This window comes from Glycine soja, chromosome 1 (genome assembly GCF_004193775.1).
Source record: "Glycine soja cultivar W05 chromosome 1, ASM419377v2, whole genome shotgun sequence".
Lineage (NCBI taxonomy): Eukaryota > Viridiplantae > Streptophyta > Magnoliopsida > Fabales > Fabaceae > Glycine > Glycine soja.
This window is the reverse complement of record NC_041002.1, coordinates 23,167,634-23,188,007: the sequence shown is the minus strand read 5'-3', so window position 1 is coordinate 23,188,007 and position 20,374 is coordinate 23,167,634. Positions and strand designations below refer to the sequence as shown.

At 40.5% G+C, this 20,374-nt stretch overlaps 1 pseudogene; it reads left to right on the top strand.

Moving 5' to 3' along the window:
* LOC114415664 overlaps positions 1 to 20,374 on the top strand; it is a 37,573-nt pseudogene that overhangs the window by 1,212 nt on the left and 15,987 nt on the right.

Sequence of the window (20,374 nt, the reverse complement as noted above, 5' to 3'; positions counted from 1 at the left end):
ACAGGGACAACCCATCCATTGTGTTTAGGAATCCTTACAACTTAAGAGACCCTCAATCCCTTAATCAATCTCTTTGAAGAAGAAGAAGAATTCTCTCTTTAAGAGAAGAATATTACAATTGAAGTTCATGGATGAACTCTTAATGGATTTGCAAGTGTTTGCCCAAGAGTTGTTGAGAGAGCATTTGGCAATGAAGTTCTCTTGGAATGTCTCTCTCTTGCTTTTTGAAATCAGACACACATATATATAGGCCCTTCATTCCTTTTCAAAATGGTTTGAAGCGATGTGTCTTTTCAAAAAGCTTTTTCTGAAATTTTTCACTGGTAATTGATTACAGGTTTCTGATAATCGATTACACAATTGTATTTTGAAGGGTCATGACTTTTGAATTTGAATTTCAAGAGTTCTGTTGCTGGTAATCGATTACAAATATCTGGTAATCGATTACAGGTTCAAAATTTAAATTCAAAACCCTTTTTAACATTACCAGAGCCTTAGATGTCTTGGGAACACTTTGGTTTGAGGCAAGGTTTGATCTTTAAGAAATCTTGAAGCAAGGCTTTGTATGTTGAAGCAATCTTGTATTAATCTTGAAGCAATGCTTATCCTTTGAAGTAGCTTTGTTTAATTCTTCTTTGGCATAATCAAAATCATGTATACATACATTCACAATAAATAGGGTCAAGCTTCATCATCATCAAATAGTAAGTCAATTGGTGATACTTCTATCTCTCATCTTCATAAACATGTTCCCTCTACACAACCGCGTCCACCTCCATCCCCCCACAATCTAGAGGTTTAAAAGAGCTGCTCCAAGGGAACCTTTGACAGATGCTCAAAGATTTCCTCTAGCATTTATTAATGGTAATCCTATAATTAAATCTCCCTACTTTGAATACATCTCCATCGAACCTGTTCAAAGGGAAATCATTAGTGTCCAAGCTCTTACATGGAAAAAGTATGACTGTGACCACACACCATCTAAGGTCTTTAAGGCTTTTCCAATAGATGCCATAGTTTATCTTCCACTCCCACAATGGACTCATCCAGTGTAGCCAAACATTATCAAGATGCAACCACATTGGCTTGCACCTGGCACCTAGCAATGAGTTCATCCATCAATAAAGGTATCACGAACAAAAGCTATATATATATATATATATATATATATATATATATATATATATATATATATATATATATATATATATATTAATTATTTTCAATATTAGTAAATTTAGTATTATATAGATATATAGGAGGGATCAAATTACATAAGTGCAACTTTGACAACTATTACAATATTTTATAACTTTCAATTAGATAATGTTATAAAAGTTGTGTAATAGTTGTCAATGTTACACCGGTATAATACCTTATGGATCATATCTAAAGTTGGCAAAATGGATCAGGCCAGCTAGGTTGGGCAAAGCTGGACTGAGAAAATGTTGGCCCAAATAGAATTGGGCCTATATGGGCTAGCCTGATGGGCCCATTGAACCAGGCTAGACTTAAAAAATATAGGTCTGAATTCAATTGAGCCTATTTTGGCCTATTTTTTTTTTTATTTTTTTCCTTTTGATTTGTATAAATGTAAACAAAAAAATTAAAAGGGGTCACTATGGGCTGGCCCGATGAGCCACCAGGCCTATATGGACTTCAAAAAATAAGGCTCATATAGAATATGGGTTGATCTGGCCCACCCCATTTTTCAAGGTTGGCTTGATGGATTGAGTTGTTGGGCCGAGCCGACCACCCATTTTGCCACCCCTAATCATATCATGTTGTGTTCTTTCGAGGAATATTGTTAAGCTAACCAGGGAAGACATGAATGAAATGAAGTATAGCTTAGTCCTTGGGGGTGTTTATCTAGTTTGGAATCTTCGTGTGGCTCATGTTGATCCCATGAGTTGGAGTATCCTTGTAAATCTGGGTCCCTGATGCATTATCAAAAATCTTTTGATATGGGTGTTCATAAAATCCGATTATATAAAACCAATCCATAATCGTCCATATCCAAACTACTTTAAAGGATTGGTTTTACATCCAAATCTAGTTTTTTAGATTTTAAATCCAATCCAGTTATTTGGATATGGATTGGATATTTTATTGGATTTTCAAATTTTATTGCATTCCTCCAAAACAACCTTGGTCGAGGTCAGCTGAAAGTAGCTTTTTAGTCGACATTGGCTGAGACTATTTTTGGGCTGATGTAGACTGAGGTTATTTTTTTCGGCCAATGTCAGTTGATAATGTTTCTCAACTGACCTTGGTTGAGACTATTTTTCGGAGGACATCGACTAGTCTTTTCTTTTCAATGAACATTGGCCGGGGCTATTTTTTGGCAAATGTCGTTTAGAGTGTTTTCAACCAACGTCGATTGATGATGTTTTTCAGCCGACATCAACGAGGCTATTTTTGGTTGATGTCAGCTAGAGCTTTTTTCGGCCAACATTGGTCAAAACTATTATTTGGTCAATGTTGTCTAGAGTTTTTATTGTTGATGTTGACTGATGATTTTTTTTTGCCGACATTGGTCGATGCTATTTTTTGGTCGACATCGAATAAGGTTTTTGCGATTGATGTCAGATGAGACTATTTTTCGAATGATGTCGACTGAGTTATTTTTTGGCCGAGACTATTCTAACAAATGTTAGCTAGGATTTTTTGGGCCAACGTCGATCAATGATGTTTTTTGGCCGACATCAACTAGGATTTTGTTGGCCGACTTTGGTCGAGGCTATTATTTTATTGGCGAAAAAATATCCCTGACTGATGTTCCTTGAAAAATAGTTTTAGTTGATGTTGACCAAAGAACATCACCAACTGAAATTGACAAGAAAATATCCTAGCCGACGTCGGCTGAAAATAGCCCTGGCTGATGTTGGAAAAAAAAACATTATCGATCAATGTTGGCCGGAAAAAAAAACCTAGACGAAGTTAGCCAAAAAATGGCCTCGACTGACGTTGACCGAAAAAAATCATAGCCAACATCAATTGAAAAATAGAGACAATCGACGTTGGCTAAAGAAGTCCTAGCCTATGTCAACAAAAAAATAGCCCTACCTGACCTCAGTTGAAAATAGCCCTAGAGGATGTCGGCAAAAAAAATTACCGGCCGACATTGACTGAAAAAAAACCTAGTTCACTTCTACCCAAAAATAGTTTCACATTGACCTAAAATAGCCTAGTTGACGTCGGCCAAAACCCCTAGTAGAAGTCGACAAAAAACAATTTTGACCAAAGTCATCTAAAAGCAGCCTTAGCCGAAGTAGATTGAAAACTGATTTATGGTTTAAAACTAGATTTAAAGCCAAAATGATTGTGAACTATAATTCGGTTTTAAAAAAATCCAAACCACTTTTATCCAATTAAGTGGGTATGGATTTTAAATCCAATCCATTTAATTGGATTTGGATTGGATTTTGAAAATCCAATCCATGAACACCCTTGCCTCCTGAGCTTCTTTCAAAATATTTTTAATTATTACCACATGCATATAGAGTCATAAATTAAATTTTGCACCATAATGAATGTGTGTCTTTGAGAACATATCTAGTAATGTGAAAATGGTACAAATGTTTGTCACGTGTGAGGATACATTATTTTTAATGTTTACACTGTTATATATGATAAGATGTATCTCACTCTCTATCTATTTGTGTTTGGGCTAATTGTCATCCCAGGTCAGGATCATCAAAGTAGTAAGATGATGCTAAAGAAGAGGGTTATCCTCATGTACTTAGTTTATATTTGAGTTGTGGGAGTTATGCTCTGATAGTTGTAACATTGAGACAAAGTTATATTTTTATAAGAGTTTCTTTATGAAATTTATATTAATGTTTTCCATATAACTTGTATGGCCTATAGAGTGCTAACCTTTGTTATTTATCTTTATTCACTATTAGAAATTACACTTTCAACATCGGTTATTTAGGGCATTCTACATCGGCTCTAAAACCGATGTTGAAAGTGATGATGTTGAATGTATCATTGTTAACATCGATGTGAAAAATAACCGATGTTAATATAGAAACGGTAACATCGGTTATGTATGAATAACCAATGTTAATGTATAAAAGTTAACATCGGTTTTCTGTATGACCAATGTTAAAGTTCATGTTGACATCGGTTTTTGTAAATAACTGATGTTGTTTACCATATTAACATCGGTTTTTGTTAATAACCAATGTTGTTTTCAAGTATTTTTTTATATATACTTTCTGTTTTTACAATAAACCCAAAATTGTACCTATAAAATGCAATTTCAAGCCCAATTCACAACAAATAAACATTTTATTATGCTTTCAAGCAGTTTTAATGATAATAAACATCAAATAATTGATTTATCATAAAGAACAATCATCAAATGAATTTAATGTTCATATTACATAGAAAATGTCAAAAATGTTAAACCAAAGTAAACTAAGCTAAAGATGATGTCCCTAAATCCTAGGTTTGATCTCTAACTCGGAGATAAAACTGTGCCCACTGGATCCGCAATGCCTTTAATCTCTCTGGCTCCAATGGTCTAGGATCGTTAAAATACTGCACGATGAAATAAATCATAATAAGTTAATAATGTAATACAAATTATAAATAAATCGATTTTGTTTGAAATAAACTTACCGCTTCCCTATTATTCCTAAAAGTTCCTAAAATGATGGTGGACATCCAGTGCATCACATTGTAGCCGCACTCAGTACTTCCTTTTTGTCTATTACACTAAATACATAATGAAATTTGGATATTAATTAAACAACTAGTGTACAGACACATAAAGAAATATATATATATATATATATATATATATATATATATATATATATATATATATATATATATATATATAAGTGGAAGTTTTATGTAAATGACGTACCTTGACGACAATCCACCTAGCAGGAGCCTTTGATTTAGGCTGTGGAGCATCATCAAGACCTTTTAAAGCACTGTTCCAAATGAGTAACAATTAAAAACTGGTGTTGTACGTTGAGGTATTTCAAAGCAAATGTATTGAAAAGAACACTAACCTATTAATAATCCCCTTAAGGTAGTTGTCTGGCCTGATATGCAATGAACAAAACCAGACAACTAGGTGTTCCTTGGGCAGGATGACCACCATCTGCCAGTGTTCGCTGCAGTGGAGACGAATATGGGTTAGTATATTAGTAAACATGAATTAAATTCAGTTATTTTGTGTGACTTACCCATTTAGGTAGGCTCCAAGATAGACATCGCGTTTTGAACTCTGCATCCAAGTCTTTATGTAACTTTCAGACTCCAACAGCGATTGCCCAGACCTCTGAATGGACTGTGGCTCGAGGAATCCATAGATATCAGAATTCCCCGCTCGCATACATGTTTCAGTGAGATGCCTGTTTATATTAAGTCAAAGTTAAATATTTATGAATTGAAATCAATAAATTAGGTAATTAAAAGTAATATAAAATGACTTACAGAATCCACAACTGTAACACTGATATGCTGAGACATTGACCACCGTGTGCGATTTCGGAGAGGTCTTCGTGCTTTATGTAGAGGGGGAAATCTGGATTAAAGACCAAGAACACGGTGGCATCCCATCTAACCTGATAAGGCCTCAAGAAAAGCTCTGGGATGGTCAATGTCATCAGATAAAGCAGATCATCGACCTCCGGATCGGGCTTTGGAGGTGGTTTTGCCGGAGACACAACTACCTGTTCATGAAACAAAGTTAAATGGCCTAATTTGAGGCACGCTTAATGAATTAATTTAAAAAGAAGAAACATATAGTAAGGACAATAAGTACCTACAGTGATAAAGGCTTGACCAGATGTGTCGGCCAAGCAAGGAAGGTGTGAAGTGCCTGCCCCACTAAGGAAACCTCATCAATGGGTACAGGAACTGGAGCATCTGCATCTGTAACCTCCTCCACACTCACCTTTACTTGGCCAGACAACAAAGGAGTGTTATGAACAATAGTGGATCCCTCATAAAATCTCCCCATGGCAACCAGGCGGGCAGGATCTGCTTCTATTTACAAGCCGCACCTATCAGAGTCACCCGTCTCAGGATCGTTTCCTGAGGGATCAACACAACTCCCATTTGTGCTTACTTGAGGACCGGAGGGACCAACCAGAGGGTCGGGAGGCGGTGCAAGTCCCTGAGATTGCATCTGGGACAGAATCTGGGACTGCATCTGGCTGAATGATGCCATGAGCTGCCGCGTCACTTTTTATGTGATGGACTCCTCTAGTTGGTCCCTGATTTGCTAGGTCAACTACTGCAATTCTTCGGGAGGCAGGGAGGAAGAGCTGCGGGACGTCCGCGGAGTTGATCCAAAGTATTGCCTGATGGTGACCCCGACTCCAACAGCACGGACACGTCCAGGGTGCTCTGGACGTCCAATAGCAGCGGTGAGAACATCCTGACGTCCATGGGGGATGAAGGATCCCTATGTGGCCTGCTCCTCAAAGGAATCCTGCACAGAAAAAACACAGTGGTACATGGCATTCACAAAATATTGAAATATAATTGTAATGGTTAGTTGAAAATGACTTACGATCTTCTCAGCAATTTCCTTTGCGGCCTTAGTCGTCTTCTCCCCTATTTTCTTCGTGTGGGCCATCTTCCATTTCACGTGGCGTCTGACCGGGGATGGAGGGTCAATGACGCCATCAATGCTTCTTGACTGTGCAGCTTCCTCCAGCTTCTTCTTCATCTTCTCAGCCAGGAGCTTCTGCTCCAAATAGTCATAACCCCCACGAGACAAAATGTGGGGGGCAGTATTTTGCTTCTGGATGGCCTGTGCCTTCTTGCGCACATCCTGAAAAAATTAAACAATAATATTTCAAATTGGTAGAATGAAGTATAACAACATCATGTTTTTTGAAAAAAACTTAAATGGCAAGGAACATACCTCCCAAGAAGGGTCTCTGCGAGTCTGGCATAACTGGGCCCACTTTTCCTTGCTGATGTCGTATTTCTCATAGATAGTGTCCTCGACACTGTCCTGATCAGCTGCAAGGGCCCATTTCTTCGTGAGGTCTGATTTAAACTGCCTATATCTCTCCCCCACGGTCTAAAGTAACTTCCTTTTCGTCCTACTGTCAGAAGCCTCTAGGATATCAAATTTCGCCTGACAACATCAAATAAAGTTTATTTATTACAACAATGTATTTTTTGGCTATTAATTAAACAAAATCAAATAAGAAAAGAAAAATACCTGAATATCCTCCCAAATCAGGTCCTTCTGAGCAGTAGGGACCTCCTTCCAGTTCTCGTAGGTGACGTCCACCTTATCACACGCCACAATCCCCAAATATGTTCTTAATTTCTTCCTGTGGGGACCGTCGGCCTTGCCGATAGCAGGATCAACATGGACCACTGGTCTCTCAGCACCAGGTGGTCTAGTAGATAACGATCATAGACGTGAGGCTTTGCGTGTCCGCTTCACGGCAGACGGCGAAGCCGATGTGTCCGAAGGAGTAGTAGTAGGAGGAAGAGGATGATGAGAAGGAGGAGTAGGAGGAGGAGGAGGAGGGGAGGCAGGTGGAGAACCCATGATCTTTTATACAATAACATAAAACAACATACAAAATAGGATTAATCAAAAGAGGATAAGTCATAAGTGATTTAGTTGTGCTTTTTAATTGTGATTCAAAACAGGACAAGATGTAATAGTAATGAAAAAGTCTGATAAATCAATAGTGTGATAACAAATTAAGGTTGATGATGTGTTGTGATACTTGTGCTTTAAATTTGTTTGAAGACATGAAAGAAAATTACTGTGTAGCACAAGTAACAATAATCGTAGACATGTAAAGATTACATAGTGTGCACTCAAAGCTAGATTTGTATGGGATTTAAAGGATGTCAAAATGGGGTGAATGCAAGCAAACTTTTCTTAGATTTTTAGAATTGTAGAGAAATCATTGACAACAGTACTTCAAAGTCTCGGGGAAGGAATGACATGAAGACCTTGAATGATGAAGGAATGAAATTGGGGGTTACCAGGGGAGGGGTTGATTGGGGTTGGTGTCATTTTGTACATAGCAAATTTTAGTGACGTGTTGTGCAGCAAACATTGAATTATGATTTGATTTGGGGCATGCATGTTAAAAAAAGTCTATTACACGTAATCAGCAGTCAATGGACGCGTGATGGAATATAAATACTATATCTTGAGAAATACACATGTAGATGGCATCCTTAGGACTTCATCCAGCTGATGTTTGTCGCCAATTTCATCATCCACCACCCTTACCTTCTCTGGCTTTTCACGTTTATTGTTGTTAAACCCATATTTATGCCTTCTTCCCTTCATGTCTTGTTTTATCACAACTTTAGCCGAATCTCCTATCTTCAACACAGTTGAATCTCTTGTCTTATTCTCCAATGACACACTTCGATGGCCTGTATCTTTTTTCTTCATATGTTCTAGTGCTTCAGCTTCAGAATGCATAGAGCAATCTGAACTTTCCAGTGATCACCAAAGGCTTCTGCATCAACATTGACACTCTCCACCCTCTTTGCTTTATGCTTCTGTGCTGCATTCCGTGGTTCCTCCTTATAATTCTTAGATTTATTAGAGGTTGCACTAGAAGAATCAGCACCAATTCGTGCCTCTTCCTCTTCTACCAACTCAATATCTTTCGTTTCACCTTTGCTTTTGTAAACTACACTGTAATTTACAAAACAAAAGTTGAAAGGAAAGATATTGAGCTGGTAGACGAGGAAGAAGCACAGATTGGTGCTGATCGTTCTAGTGCAACCTCTAATAAATGTGAGATTTATAAGGAGGAAGCATGGAATGCAGCACTGAAGCATAAAGCAAAGAGGGTGGAAAGTGTCAATGTTGATGCAGAAGCCTTTGGTGATCACTGGAAAATTCAGATTGCTCTATGCATTCTGAAGCTGAAGCACTAAAACATATGAAGAAAAGAGATACAGGCCATCAAAGTGTGTCACTGGAGAATAAGACAAGAGATTCAACTATGCTGAAGATAGGAGATTTGGCTAAAGTTGTGATAAAACAAGACATGAAGGGAAGAAAGCATAAATATGGGTTTAACAACAATAAACATGAGAAGCCAGAGAATGTAAGGGTGGTGGATGATGAAACTGGCGACAAACATGAGCTGTATGAAGTCCTAAGGATGCCATCTAAAACAAAATACCAATGCCTTAATCAGAAAAAAATGTAGCTGTCACTTACTTGCTTTGGTGACCTCTGTCTCTGCAGAAAATTACATTAGATGATGTTAATCAGTTCTCCTTCATCATGATCATTACGATTAGCATGAACGTCGTCAGCTTCTTCTTCTCCGACAACGTTAGGAGTGATTTGTGCAGTCAAAGGACTAACATAGGTGTCCATGTATGAATCATCATTTTATACATTAACACCAATTGTTTTGCCCTGCAGAACCACGCACCACCTTTCATCACAAGGGTCTTGCACGTAAAATACTTGTCTAGCTTGTTCTGCCACGATGAAAGGGTCATTGTGGTAACCAAGTTTCTTTAGGTCTACCAGCGTAAATACTATATCATCGGTGCGCACACCGGTGTTGCTGTCAACCCATTTACATTTGAAAACACATACCGTGAATTTCACATAGTTAAGCTCCCAAATTTCATCAATGAACCCAAAGTAAGGGATGGAAGCTACACAGGGATTGGCGTCATTGACACTTGCAAAGTGTTGAGATTCAGCCCTTAGGGTGACCCCGCTGTTCTGCATTGTACTTTTGTCATCTTGTGCTTTTGTGTAAAATGAATACTTGTTTATGTCGTATCCTTGCCAAGTTATAACATTTATGTTAGGCCCATCTGCTAGCTTTCTTAATGTTTCTGAAGCATTCTCATCTGCAAAGATTGTATCTTTAAACCAATCACAGAAAGTCTTGTTATGCTTTTTCAACACCCAATTCTTTGACATTTTTGGATTACTCTGTTCAACTAAAGCTTCATGCTTAAGTATGTATGGCAATACTTCATTACTGTTGTTCAAGACATACAAGTGAGCTTGTAACAAATGTTCTACACTTGGAGTGATCACATGCAATCCTCTTGAACCCTTACCGCCCACTCTATCATCATGCCGAGACTCAGGAAGGCCAACAGGTTTAGCCTTCTCTAAGTATTCTGAACAAAATTCAATGGCTTCTTCTGCAATGTACCTCTCAACAATAGATGCTTCTGGTTGATATAGATTCTTTGTATACCCTTTTAAGATCTTCATGTATCGCTCAACCGGGTACATCCACCATAGATAAACAGGACCACATCATTTGATTTCTCTGACCAGATGCACAATCAAGTGAATCATGATGTCAAAGAAAGCAGGGGGAAAATACATATCTAACTGGCACAGTATAATTGCGGCCTCATTTTCCAACTCATCAAACTTGATAGGATCAATGACTTTGCTACATATAGCATGGAAGAAAAAGCACAGGCGAGTTATCGCTAACCTGACTTTGTTTGGCAAGATGTCTCGTATAGCCACGACTAACAATTGTTGCATGAGCACGTGACAATCGTGAGACTTTAACCCTACAAGCTTAAGCTCATTCAAATGCACAAGGCTCTTAATATTTGAAGAGTATCCTTGTGGAACCTTCACCCGACGAAGACACTGACAAAAACTTATCTTCTCCTTCTTGGACAAAGTATGGCAGGCTGGGGGCAAGTAAATTTTCTTCCCATCAGACCTTGGATGCAACTGTGATCGTATGCCCATATCAGCTAGATCTTGATGGGTATTCAAGCCATCCTTCATCCTACCTTGAATGTTAAGGAGCGTCCCAATCACACTGTCACAAACATTTTTCTCCACATGCATAACATCAATACAATGTCTAACGTCAAGATCAGACCAGTACGGAAGATCAAAGAAAATGGACCTCTTCTTCCATATGCAACTCTTACTTTTATCCTTCTTTTGGGTCTTCTCAAATACAATATTCAGGTGTTGAACCCGCTGATATACCTGCTCACCAGTCAACGGTATCGACACAATATCATGCTCTTGACTTCCATTAAAAACTTTTTTCAGTCGTCTGTACGGATGATTGAGTGTTAGAAAGCGGCGATGCCTACTGTAGACTGTTTTTCTCCCATGTTTAAGTTGTATGTAGCTTGTGTTTTCTTCATAGATGGGGCATGCATGATGACCCTTAACACTGTAACCGCTGAGATTCCCATATGCTGGAAAGTCATTAATGGTACAAAAAAGAATTGCATGCATTTCGAACGTCTCCTTGTGAAACGCATCAAACACTACAACCCCCTCGTCCCACAACTTTCTTAGATCTTCAACCAACGGACTTAGATAAACATCAATGTCATTTCCTAGCTGTCTTGGGCCCGATATCATCATAGACAACATCATGTATTTTCGCTTCATGCATAACCAAGGAGGCAAATTGTAAATTACTAATAGAATTGGCCATGAACTGTGTTGCGTGCTTAAGGTGCCATATGGATTCATTCCATCATTGGTGAGGCCAAGTCTAAGATTTCTTGGCTCTTTCCTGAAATCCGGATACAAACCATCAATCTTCTTCCACTGTGAGCAATCAGCCGGATGACAGACCAGTCCATCAGAAATCCTTCCATTTGCATGCCATGTAAGGTCTTTTGCGTCGTCCTCGTTAGCAAAAAGACGCCTAAACCTTGGAATGATTGGAAGATACCATAAAACCTTCGCTGGCGGGCCCTTGTTTGAGTTTTCATCATAACTGCTTTCCTCTTCAGCCTTCACTTTGTACCGTGAAATCCCACAGATAGGGCATTTGAACATTTCTTGGAATTCATGCCTGTAGAGTATGAAATCATTGGGGCAAGCATGAATCTTCTGATACTCCATACCCATGGGACACAGTATCTTTTTCGCCTTATAGTAAGTTTTAGGTAGCGTGTTGTCCTCTGGAAGCAGATTGTGCACTACCTCAAGCAGTGAGGTGAAACTTTTGTCACTCCACCCATACTTGGCCTTCACATTAACCAGACTTAACACCACAGACAACAGAGTTAAGGAATTCTTGCACCTCGTATACAAAGGCTTCTTTGAATCACTCTGCAATCCTTCATACACAGGGGCATGTGCTTCCTGAAAAGACTCTTGTCCAAGGTCACGAATCATGTCCTCCAAGTGATCTCCCATTTCTACATCAAACGGTTCAGATTAGGACCCACTCTGCATGTCAGCCACTTCACCATGCCATATCCAAGTCGTGTAATTCTTCTTGATCCCATCACACAATAGATGGTCCCGTATGTCGTCCAGTAGTTTTCGTCTTCCGTTCAAACAATTGATGCAAGGACAATAACATTTTCCTTCTTCATTCGGTCGACCTCTTTCTAAAGCAAATTGCAAGAACTGCTCCACGCCATCCTCATATTTTGGGCTCATGCGACTTTGATTGATCCAACTTCGATCCATCTAAGAAATTCCATGCATGAAATTCTCACTTTTTTATTTATAGGTGTGGCCCTATCCCATTTAGGAAGACTGTCTTTTGTGTTAGCCTCAAACGTCATGGTTAACATTATTTTGAACAATTTGACTAAATTTCGGCAGCATTTCGCATTGGTCTCCAAGTACACGACATGACATCGATGAAATTAATTTCCCGATAATGAAGGAGAGGAGGGAACATTTTCTGCAGGGTTTGGGCTTAGTTGATTCTACAAACCAACTATCTTGTGCCTAAAAGCAAGGATGAAATCCTCACCTTGTCTTCGATGACTTTAGCTATGAAGTCACTTTGTGAAAGTCACAATGACATATGGACCCTTATGACTGCCCTTGAGCTTCGTGTGAGTGATTGGGAGGACAAATGGATTGATGTGTACTTCGACATAAGTTCGAAGTTGCTAGACATTTGCAATGCATTTAGCTCTGAGCTTTCACGTCTGAACCAGGGAAACCTTCCTCTTAAGTGTGCACTACACAATTTAGACTGTTTTTTTTTGTTTTGCTCAGCGAAAATAAATAATATATGTGCGAGAGCCAAACGGCAGGAAGATAAAGACAATCTCTGGACATTGTGTTCCAGTAAAAGACATATCAGTTTCGAAAGCAGCTAAAATTGTCACAAACTTTGTCTCTGCTGACAATGGTGCTTTTCATGTCATTAATGCATATCTCCCGAGCTTCTGCATCTTTCAATGAGCTCAAGCAGCTCCACAAGGAGCTTGGATCATCTCACTCTCATAAGAAGCACAAAAGGCACAGAACAGAGAATGGTAATGACATTGGGAAGGTAGTGGGAAATTTTGTTCAAAGTGTTGATATTAACAAGGAGCTCAGCCTTGGGCATGTGAAATTTGATCAGTTCAAAAGGCAACAAAGTGGCAGTGGGAATTCTTATCAAGATGATGAAAATTTTAGTCAACAACTTGATGTTTTATTGGGTATGAAAGTGAAAATGTGGATGGGGGTGAAATGCATAAGAAGAAGAAAAGAAGAAGCAGGAAGTTGAGTCCTTGCACGACATAGATAGCACCGTTAAATTTGGAGTGACGGAAGCTGATGGAAAACATGTTAGTTCTAGGAACCCTAGAATTTAGAAATGTAGTTCTATGTTAGATAATCCTGTGGGCTCACTAGATCTTCCTGAGGTTAAAAATTCTGCCAAAGGAAAGGTTTTGATGCAAGCAATGTATGGAGTTAAGGTGGAGACTGTATTTATTTGCAGGGTGTTTACTGCAGCATTCTTTGGCTCGTCAAAGAAGTTATCAGACTTGAATGTGGCAGACATACATTCATGGGCTCTAGATTTTAGAAGGTTGCAGAATCTTGTAAATGAGGAAATTAGAGTAAGATTTTCTGGTGGTAAATTTACTGTATTGAATGAGTTGGAAGCGGTTGATGCGTCTATGAAGATATTATATCCTACTTGTCGCAACCTACCCTTCGGCGGGAGGGCGACGCGTGACTCGCGGGATGCGTGTTCCACGAAAGGAATACGCGCGGAGTCGCCACCAACGTTTATTTGAGGAAAACGTCGGAAAAACCGGAAAAGACGCGATCTACGAACTTTTTAAGTGAAAGGTTCGGGAGTTGTATTTACGCACGGGGAAGGTATTAGCACCCCACACGCCCGTCCCAAGGGACGGCAGCCTTTAATCGAATGTGCAAACATGACTTTGATTTTTATGTTCCCTTTTATGTTCTTATATCCTTTATACCCTTTTTATATTTTTTCCTTTTTTGTGGTCGACAAGGGTGTTTCCCTTTGCTCCTACGTATTCCTCAATTTGGGATGAGAAAATCAGACCTACGTAGTTCTTTTGGAACAAGTGATTCTTTTTTACTTAAGTGGTGATCATTTTAAGGCGTTGGACCTTAGAAATGATCCATTTTACTTAGTGAGAAATTGAAATGACAAACTTCAAAAGCCTATTTTTGTGGACGAGCTTGACTAGGCGAGTTGATTTTAGCCTTAGTTTCACTTTAGTTATTAATCAATTCGATTAAGAATGAGAAATCCCAAAGAGAAAACGTCCGATTGATTTTCCGCTTTATTTTACTAAAAGATGTCTTTTTGATTATTATATTATTTTTACCTCTTTTTTTGATTTCCAACGTGGTTACGGCATGACCGAACGGTCGGAATTTATTTTGACCGAAGTTAATGGATAATACAATTCAAACGTTCGGTGAAAATTTATTTTATTTTTAAGTTAAGCGAGAAACGACTTAAGTAAAATGGCTTAAGCACGTCAACAGGGGGTATAAAAAGTAAACAAAACGAGAATAAAAATGCACGAAACACAATGTGGACCACTACGGGTGCATAGAATGAATCGAAAAGCTTGGTTCGAGGTACTTACCCGTTGAAGATCGAAGAACGATGAAGAACGAATGAAGAACGTCGAAGAACGGTTGAAACCTTAGCGAGATTCCTCACGGAAAACGTTACGGAAACGTTTCGGAAGCGCCTCGGCTTAGATTTTCTTCACGGAAACAATTTTTCCAAGCAAATTCGAAAGAGAGAGAAGTGCCTAAGGAGCTGGAATCCCTTTCTTCTTCACTTCCTCCCCTATTTATAGCAAAATAGGGGAGGTGGTTGCCGCCCAGCTCGCCCAGGCGAGCAGGGTTGCTTCCTCCAGAAGCAACCGCCTTCTGGAGGAATCTTCTGGAGGGCCCAAATGGGCCTGGGTGCTATTTGCACCCCCATTTTTACTAAGTTCACCCCCCTCTGCTGTTTTTTGGTGATTCTTTTTTCGTAAAGTTACGGAAACTTACGAATTTCGTAACGATACTTGTTTTCTTTCCGTAATGTTACGGAACCTTGCGGATTACATAATCATCCCCTTTTTGACTTACGGAATGTTACGGAACCTCACTTAATTATACAACGATGCTTCCTTTTGATTTCCGATGTGTCACGGAAACTTACGGATTGTGCATCAACATTTTTTTGGTTTTTCGGCATGTCCTGGAATTTCATAAATTGCCTAATGATGGGTGCCAAGCACCTCACAAGGACCAAAGAATGGTCGCACGTCATCGAGCAAAGGTCCCCGGACGAAATTAGGGTATGACAGTTGCCCCTCTTTACTTGTCTTTTATTGGAGATAAAAGAAAAGTAAAGATAAGACACTAATTTCGTCCCTCTCGATTTGACGAGAGTCGCGGGTGACCATAAAATCTCCACATGCAAATGACTTGTTGTTCCCAGAATTTCACAAATTGCCTAATGATGGGTGCCAAGCACCTCACAAGGACCAAAGAATGGTCACATGTCATCAAGCAAAGGTCCCCGAAAATCAGTGTATGACACTAATTTTGCTCCTCTCGGTTGACGAGAGTCGCGGGCGACCATGAAATTTCCGCATGTAAATGACTTTGTTGTTCCCGGAGGAACAAAAGGTGCAGAAGACTGTGTCAGCCCCTGCATGCTATCAAGCGTTCTGTCTTACAGATAGCAAAAGAATGGGTGCGAATAACCATAAGGTATCTCCGCGTATCATGGGTGCAGGATGACCAAACTTGGTCTCTGCGTACCATCGGACACGACTGTGTCTGAATGGCAAAGGGGTGCGGATAACCGTAAGGTATCTCCGCGTATCATGTGTGCAGAATGACCAAACTTGGTCTCTGCGTGCCATCGGACACGACTGTGTCTGAATGGCAAAGGGGTGCGGATGACCGTAAGGTATCTCCGCGTATCATGTGTGCAGAATGACCAAACTTGGTCTCTGCGTGCCATCGGACACGACTGTGTCTGAATGGCAAAGGGGTGCGGATAACCGTAAGGTATCTCCGCGTATCATGTGTGCAGAATGACCAAACTTGGTCTCTGCTTGCCATCGGACACGACTGTGTCTGAATGGCAAAGGGGTGCGGATAACCGTAAGGTATCTCCGCGTATCATGGGTGCAGAATGACCAAACTTGGTCTCTGCTTGTCATCGGGCCCGCCGCCTCTGGATGACAAAAGGGTGCGAATAACCATAAGGTATCTCCGCGTATCATGGGTGCAGAATGACCAAACTTGGTCTCTGCGTGCCATCGGACACGACTGTGTCTGAATGACAAAGGGGTGCGGATAACCGTAAGGTATCTCCGCGTATCATGTGTGCAGAATGACCAAACTTGGTCTCTGCTTGCCATCGGACACGACTGTGTTGGAATGGCAAAGGGGTGCGGATAACCGTAAGGTATCTCCGCGTATCATGTGTGCAGAATGACCAAACTTGGTCTCTGCTTGCCATCGGACACGACTGTGTCTGAATGGCAAAGGGGTGCGGATAACCGTAAGGTATCTCCGCGTATCATGTGTGCAGAATGACCAAACTTGGTCTCTGCTTGCCATCGGACACGACTGTGTCTGAATGGCAAAGGGGTGCGGATAACCGTAAGGTATCTCCGCGTATCATGTGTGCAGAATGACCAAACTTGGTCTCTGCGTGCCATCGGACACGACTGTGTCTGAATGGCAAAGGGGTGCGGATAACCGTAAGGTATCTCCGCGTATCATGTGTGCAGAATGACCAAACTTGGTCTCTGCTTGCCATCGGACACGACTGTGTCGGAATGGCAAAGGGGTGCGGATAACCGTAAGGTATCTCCGCGTATCATGTGTGCAGAATGACCAAACTTGGTCTCTGCTTGCCATCGGACACGACTGTGTCTGAATGGCAAAGGGGTGCGGATAACCGTAAGGTATCTCCGCGGGCTACCAGCTCTTGAGTCATGACAACAAAAGGCGGTATGGTCGACAAAAGCGAGGCTCTTGCTCCTACGTATCCTCCAATGAGGAACTCAGACCTACGTAGTTCTGGATAACTTGTGAGACTTGAAAAAGTCTCGTTGTTTTCTCCACTAAAATGCAAACATGCTTTAGCAAAGAGACAAATATTCCAACTGATTTAGAGCAGCATATGCTTTTTTGAGTGAAAAACAATGCGTCTACCGGGGAAGGAGAGTCTGCTGATGAAATCTCCCATAACCATAAATGAGATTTTTGATGTTAGCATTCCGTTTCTAAATGACCATTTAGAGGAAACACTGGGTTCGACAAAAATAGAAGAAATCCACTCAAAGTGTATCAATCTCGCACAGGTAAGTGTTTTATCCTAATTCCGAACCATAGATATGTCATGACTTGACTTTGCAAATTATTTCCTATCAAATCAAAAATTACATGCGTGATCATGGGTCAATAGGGCTTCCCTTGGGAATGGGTTCTTTTGGTGGTTTCTTCTTTCGGTTTTTGTGTGTTTTTGGCTTTTTCTTTTTCTGTTTTTTTTTGTTTAGTGCGGGGCGAGAAAAAAAAGGTCGCTAGCGCACGGGATTTTGGTTGGTAATTAAAGGGAGAAGACCATTTTAGGTCGTGGTTTCCTTTCCTTCCTTTTTTGTTCATTTGGTGACAATTCTGTATTGTTCAGATATTGTCCGGTCAAAAGACCTTTCTGTACATTTCTTCTAGTTCTTTGATCAAGAACTTTCTTTCCTTCCTTTTTTCTTTTTTCTTTCTCCCATTCTTTGATTGGGAATTTTCTTTCTTTTCTTTTTGCTTTCTCCCACTCTTTGATTGGGAATTTCCTTTCTTTTCTTTTTGCTTTCTCCCACTCTTTGATTGGGAATTTCCTTTCTTTTCTTTTTGCTTTCTCCCACTCTTTGATTGGGAATTTCCTTCTTTTCTTTTTTTGCTTCCGAGGGTAAGGATTATGGTGAGTCAGGATTTTGGCTCAAGGTTTGTAGAATGGCTAGACATGATACATGTCGGGGTTTGGTTTGGTTCAAGGATAAAAAGGGATGCCCCACATTATTTCCATGACACAAAATGCAAAAATGATGATTTGGAAATTTTATGCAAAACTGGTCATGCATGCACCTATGCGGACACTCAAATGTCAAATTTTTATGGTCATGTGATGCTAGGGCTCAGGATTCATTTCCTCTATTTTAATCAACCCAATGTTTCCAAAATATGTTCTTTTATCAATTTGTGCATTCATCCGAGTCCATTTCGGGCGTCCGGGGAAATTTCACAGCATTCACCCTTCAGGTGTAGACACATTTTCCAAAAATTGGTTATGATCAATGAATTTTTTCAAAGAAAAGTTGGAAATCATCTCTTTTCAAAAGCATGCCGGTTTTTAGCTAGACAACTTATTTTTCTTTTTTCTCTCTTTTTCCCTTTTTTATTTGTTATTTCTTTTTCTTGTTTGTTCTTTTTTTTTTCTTCTTCTTTTTTTTTTTTTTTTTTTTTTTTCATGAGGTATTTTGCTACCTAAACATGTGCATATTTTTGTGAGGTATTTTTGCTATATACATGCATATCCAAGGTATCTTGCCACCTAAACATACATATATATGTTTTGTGAGGTATTTTTTACTACATACACGCACATCTAAGGCATCTTTCTACCTAAACATACAAATATATTTTGTGAAGTATTTTTTTGTTTACATACATGCATATCTAAGGTACTACCTAAACATACATATATATATTTTGTGAGGTATGACTACCTTCCGAGCTTGCGCTTGTTTTATTTAAATCCCCAGGATCATGAGCAACTAGGTGCATCCTACTATAAAAAGCGATCAAATAACAAACATAGATTCAAAAGGTACTAGGTTGCCTCCTAGTAGCGCTTCTTTAATGTCTTTAGCTGGACGCCTTATGACTTGTCGGTCACTGACCTAGTACTTTGCTTACCTTTGGCTTTGGACTTGGTCGCTTATTGGTCGGCCATGGGTCGTAAGCAACGCTCTAACCTTTTTGTGGATGAGCTGAGGTGAACTCTAGAGGTGATGGCGGTGCGTCTGTTGCCCGCTGCCGGCCATCCCCAGGCTGCTGTGGTGTTTCGCCCTGCGCCTGCCTGGAGACGCAGCACTTCTAGATGAAAACTCGATTGGTAGGGGGCCTGATGACCCTGCTGGGGGCAACAGGCACTCCCTTGAACTGATAGAGACCCGTATTTAGAGCTGGCAACTCCAAGACACTGTTGGCCTTCTTCGGGTCCACTAGGTGTCTTGCGGGCACAATCCCTGCAAACAATAGATGACATCAGAAATCAGTTGAGCGATGTGCATACTTACCTATGATGACGTGACCTTGCCGGGGGGGTACGGGCACCCTGTAGGGCCGACAGAGGCCCGTAACCAGAGCTGGAAACCCCAGGGCCCTGTTGGACTTCTTCAGGTCCACTGGGTGTCTTTGTGGGTGCGATCCCTGCAAACAATAGATGGTATCAGAAATCAGTTGAACCATATGCATACTTACCCCTGTCGGGACGACACAGACCAACTGATACTTTTGCAGTGGGAGATTGGCATTGCGGTCGCTGGGCAGAATGTATCTAAGTAGCAATGTCATCTATATCTGTGTAAGAGTGGTCATGTTGTTGCGCATGATCCGCACTCGTCTCTTTGCAGCGGCACAGGTGAAATCTTGCCCCGGTATGCATAGTAGCTGTGTGATAGCCTCCCTCTCTGGTTGTGCTCGCACAGTTGGCCCTCCTCCAATATCAGGGGGTGGCCCAGGAACCGTTAAAAGGAAACTACTGGTCCCTTAACCGGGAGTGCAAGTCTTGGTTAAGCATTTAAGGATAGAGGACCTTAAATTCTCTTAAGGTGCGGATGTGGAGCACACTGAAAATGAGGACACGTAGCCCTCTAAAGGTGAGGGCGTGCAACCCTCTCAAGGCGAGGATCTATAGTCCTCTGGAGGTGAGGGTGTGTAGTCCTCTCAAGGTGAGGGTGTGCAGCCCTCTGTTGGCGAGGACGTGTAGTCCTTTCAAGGTGAGGGCGTGTAGCCCTCTGACGGTGAGGGTAACTAGTACCCAAGGTGAGGACGTGTAGTCCTCTGAATGTGAGGGCGTGTAGCCCTACAAAGGTGAAGGCACATGACCCTTTGACGGCG